The sequence below is a fragment of the Chrysochloris asiatica genome, unplaced genomic scaffold, assembly GCF_000296735.1.
Source record: "Chrysochloris asiatica unplaced genomic scaffold, ChrAsi1.0 scaffold00222, whole genome shotgun sequence".
NCBI classification, from domain to species: domain Eukaryota; kingdom Metazoa; phylum Chordata; class Mammalia; order Afrosoricida; family Chrysochloridae; genus Chrysochloris; species Chrysochloris asiatica.
In genome coordinates, this window is record NW_006408740.1 from 604093 (window position 1) to 609764 (window position 5672).

The following is a 5672-nucleotide window of genomic DNA, read 5'->3' on the forward strand; positions in this document are numbered from 1 at the left end:
TGTATGTCTTTTAAAGTGAAACCTACCTTTAAGAAATCCCCAACAATATTCTTAGAATTAATTTTTGTCACAGTTTCTTGTTGTCCTACATAATACTAAACACAGTTTAGTATAACCATTTCTCATGGGTGAAGGGAGTATGACAGGTATATAGGTTGAAACTGAAGTTTTGCTATGACATTAAGAATGCTTGCTCTACATTATTTCAGCAGGTTGCTATCAGCATGTATTCCTAATGCTAGTACTAAGTACTTGTGGGGAGTATTTACATGACTCCTAACTCACATAGAAGAATGGTTTAACAATAGAAAGACTTGGCTCAGAATACTTTACTTGAGAGGGAAATTCATGTAGGGTAAAGCATACACAGATAGAAGAGAAAAAAAAAACCCAAGTTGACAGCACTTAACAACAACAGAGGTTACAATAATGACAACCAAGAATTTTATTAGGATACTTATGAGTAACAGTGGAAATAAACAAGTGAGGCCTTGAAAATGATATCGGCAACATATGATTGGCTATAAATATACATTCTTTTAAATAAACGGCTTAACTATTTCATTTTTAAGTAGCAATTTGCTGCCATTTGCATTGGGTTAAAGAATCACTCTTGTGTATATACTCAAGCCTGTTTTTTTTTTAACCTTTTTTCATAAATGTTCTTAGACATTATTGGTCTTTCAGAGTTCCTTTATTCTGGGGATTACAATGCTTTTATCATTTCAGGCTTCATTTTAGCTTCAAAACAAGCTGGGCATACTGTTAAATTATGATTTTGCTGAACTTTTCATTTGGAACAGTTTCATTTTTTGTATTTGGGATAGATTACATAGGAGTATGGAGTATACTCTAAATAAAAATACAAGCTAGTGCTTTGTCTTAGTTGCCTTAAGAAATGAAAACAAACTAATTTAAGTTTTCTTGTATTAAAAAAAAATTGTATGTTTTGAATTTCTAGAAATAGATTAACTGTGTTTTTAAACTGGTATAATTTCACAATGTTTTAAAACCTGCCCTTCAAAATTTGTTTGGCTTAAACATCAAAATTGTGACAATTTATTCTTTGATGTGATTACAGTTCCAATTTTTTGTTCATGTATGATTTCAATACAACTTAAAAACCTATTCAAAAGTAAAACTAAATAAATAAAAATAGTGATTCCAGGGCCACACCCAAAATGCACTGGCTGAAAATCTCTGGTGTGAAGTTCAGAAATGCACATTTTTAAAACAAGCCCCTTGGTGACCTCTATACCATGGATAGAAGATTTGCTTTCTTTCCCAAGAGTTCTAAAAATTAAGAAATACATATGAAATTTCTTTGAAACTAGCAAAGCATCAGTTCAAAGTATTATTCATAGTCTAGGAAAGCCTATGGGGCAATTCTACTCTATCATATAGACTTGCTATGAGTCAGAATCAACTCAATGGTGCTCAACAAAAACAATGGTCAGTATTGTGTGACAAAAGTACACTTTTCTACTAAAAAAGCCCTAATATGGTCTTTGTCCTTTTGCTTAAACTTCTCTCTGTTCCAGAATATAAATTCTGGAGGGGATAGAGAGGCATCTGTGCACACATCAGGTCTTATTCATATCTTTACTGTAAACTCCACCCAGAATTGGCAAGACTGGTTTTATTCCAGTTCCTTACATCATCACTAATTTTGAATAGGAGCCATAAAAAGAGGAAGCATCTGGAGGTTAAAATCAGAGTTGGCCCTGGTCATTTGGTGAAGTTGGTGAGTTTTATCTGTGCTGTCTTCTATTTCTTTTTTCTCCCTATTCTTCACTACCAACTTGGGGGTCCTTCTTTCACCAAGGCACTTTCTTTGTCTTGGGAAAGATTTGATAAACTATTCTTACTAAAGTAGCTTAATAGTGACCTAGCAGTTAACCTTCTCAGATTTGTAAACAGGGAATAGAAATGGGACAATGCTTAACCTAAAGAATGAATAATTAGTGAAAGAATTATAGCCAACAATGACAATCAGATAAGGTCTATTTTTAATTGGAAGAGTTTTCCATAGCCCCTTCTATGACTATGTACATTTGATCTCCTATTCCGACAGATTTTCGTAGAACCAACCCTCATGCCTAGGAACACTGGTCATCCATTCTGGGCACCAAGAGAATATTACCTAAACCCAAACTACCAGAGGACATTAGCATTCAGAAAAGAAAAGGACCATGAAACAGCTACCATGAGCACATTCCTGGCTACAGCTAATAAGGGCTTGGGAAACTTTCTGAGCTGGCCCAACTCCAAGGTCACTGAGCAATGCAGTTAATCCTTCAGGACTAAGATACTATCCAGAACCCAATCTGGTATTGGTCAGATGCCTGTCTCTAGGTACAACCAGTTTCTGCCCATATCCTGGTGGGACACAGTAGGGCAAAGGCCATGTGGTAAGGGAGGCCATTTGTTAGAATAGGAGCAGTTCCAAATTGATATTCAGGGACATCTGTGTCTAGATCCACACTGCCCTTAATAAATGAGGTTTCTGGTCAGAGGATCAATTTCCTCCTGGGAAAAGGGAGTGTGTTATATTTGTGGTTTTTAAAATCCATCCCTATTCTGAAAACTGACCAGTCTATGTATCAAAATAGACAACAAAATTTTACAGATCATCCATAAGGAAAGGAGTCAGATTATTAGGTGCCAGAAAGTCAACATTTATTTAACATTTTGTGTCTTTTCTACTCAAAGTGTAGGCCACAGAACAAATAGCATTGGCCGCTTTGTGTTGTTTTTAAGTACCATCAAGTTGGTTCAGATTCACAGGGTTTCCAAGGAGCAGATGGTAGGTTTGAACTTCTGACCTTGTGGCTAGCAGTACAGTGCTTATCCTACAGTGCCATACCAGGCCCCTCATAGCTAGTTAGAAATGGAGAATCCCAGGCTCTACTTGCTGAACCAGAATCTGCACTTTAACAAGATTCCCAAGTGATTCAAACACACACTGGCATTTGAGAAAGGCTACTTTGAGCAGAACCCATCGAGCATCCTGTCACTTCAAAGCTTTTTTTGTTGTGTTTTTGGCTTTTCAGGACCCCAAAGTAAAGCCCAACCTCCATAAGCAAGGTTGAAGGGCCACTGAAGTCTAGGTACTGCTGTTTTTCTAGATTCATCTTCCAATAGTTCTCCTCTCACTCTAATGAAGCCATGAGGGTTTCTTTCAGTCCTTGAGGTATCCTTCTAAACATTGTCCTCATGGAAACCTACATCCCAGGTCCTTCAAATTTCAGCTAGAAGTCTTTTCTTTAAGGATAGTTTCTCTAACCTTGTTCTATATTCTTATCAGTCCTCAAAGCCTTTGTAACACATAGTGCTTCATGTAGTGACTGGTTTGATACCATCTTCTTCTGTGCCATCACAACCCCAGGGGGTAGGGCTTGTGTCCAACTTGTTTGCTGTGATGCCCTCCAATGCCTCACCCACTAGCTGACACACACTGGTGCTCTGTGACAACTTACTGGATAGAAGGAATGGTAAAGAAAATGTGAATTGACTTCCATAATGGCATTCATTATGTCAGCTCAGACGGGGAACTTGGCCACACTCTCCCTTCCAAAGGCAGGACTGCTGAGACTATGGGGATGGAATTGGGACAGGGAGTCCAACAGAGCTCTGGACTCTTCAGATGTGTGAAGTATAAGTGATTTCCTGCAGGGTGGGCAGAAAAAGTCAAAGAGAAGTAGATGTACAAAAGATAAAATGTCAGAAATTTTTATATCAAATTTCACTAATGGATATTGGAAGATAAATATTTACTCTAAACTGAAGAATTGGGACAGTCCTTAAAAAAAGAAAAGAAAAGGATGCTTTGTTTTTTCACCCTTTGGAGGTGGCATAAAGCAGTGGGCAGAGTCCCGGGATTCAAAAGAAGTTGAGAGTGGTCTTCAGAAATGACAGGAACTGACTCCAGAGTGCCTTGACTTTGCTACTTAATGCCAAAAGTAACCATCAAATGGTGTATTTAATGCTTTATTCAATGCCTTCATACTTCTTATCTTATCTGTTTCCATTAGTTTCTGAAGCAGGTAAGGCAGGAAGAAAGCTGAAGCTCAGGAATTAGTTGACCCTCACAAGGTTACTTGAACCCTCCTAACTTCCAACATGGTGTGGTTTCTATTACACACTCAGGCCATGACAGGCAAACCACAATGAGATCAGGCATACATCCCTGTAACCTTGAGCTCTGAACAAAATTGGTTATGACTGCAGCTGACATACACAGCCTGATACAACTCAGCATTGAAGGAAAGCAAAAGGTCATGCCAAGTCAAGACAGTGAGTGTGTCTCCACTGGGTTCAGGAAACTTCAGAGAAGTTACTTTTCTAACCACAAGTTCCCTAATATAAACTAACCAAAAGAAAGCAAATCTGAGATTCTGCATGTTTGAATTGTTTAGTATTATCTTAGCTGGTCTTAGAGTGCTTGGGAGTCAGAAGCAAATTCAAGAAATGCTGCCCATATCACCAGCTGGAGTCCAGGAAGCCTCAGGCACATGGACATATATTTGTGCACAAGCACACACAAACACATGCTGTAACATACAACTCACCTTTCATCTATAAATTGACATATTCACAAACATACACATATACTCATGAACACACAAACACACATTTTCACACATACCTACATTTATTTTCACCAATTTACACATTTGCATACACTCACCCACACAGTCAAATCCATAGCAACATTTGGGTTGAATTGTATCCCCCGAAAATATGTGGCTTCTTAATTGGATCATGATTCTCAGTAATTTGACAGTTACTCAATGATCCCCTATAGTGTAATCTGATGTGATAAACCAATCAGTTTTAAGGGGATTAAGATGGAATGCAACAAACACTCTTAATCATAACCCTGGTTCCATTAAAGGGGAGATCCTCTGAGTTGTGGCCTGCATCATTTTTATTTTACAAAAAACATAAGGAGAAAGAAACAAGCACAGAAAGAAGAACCTAACTATCACCAAGAAGGAAGAGCTGCGCATGTCCTTTGGATCCAGGGTTCCTGCACTGAGTACTCCCTTTCTTGGGATGTGTGAGTCAGTTAATCTTAATAATCCCTTCTATGAAGGCTGAGTAACAGGGAGAGCAGCAATAATGAATTCTGTCTCTATAACAGGAGATACACGTTACAGGGCTGATTTGGAGGACCTAGAAACCGAGGGGGCCTTGCAAAGTCAGAACTCCAGCCCCTACCTCAGAGGGAGCAATTTTCCAGTTGTTGTTGTTGTTAGGTGCCATAGAGTCATTACCAACTGATAGCAACCCTATGTACAACAGAATGAAACACTGCCTGGTCCTGGGCCAACCTCACAATTGTTGCCATGCTTGAGCCCATTGATACTGCTACTTTGCCAGTCCATCTTGCTGGGGTCTTCCTCTTTCTCTCCAACCCTCCACCTTACCAAACATGATCTCCTTCTCCAGTGACTGGTCCCTCCTGACAATATGTCTGAAGTATGACAGACGAAGTTTGGCCATCCTGGACTCTAAGGAACACCCCTCCTCTCTGACACCTGCTTGTCTGTTCTCTTTCTCATAATTTTTAAACAAAGATCCAGAAACTCTTGACACCATATAATCTTTCCAAAATGGTGCTTTTGAGGCCACTCCAAACTAAATCAGTCCATTCCTCAGGGACTTTG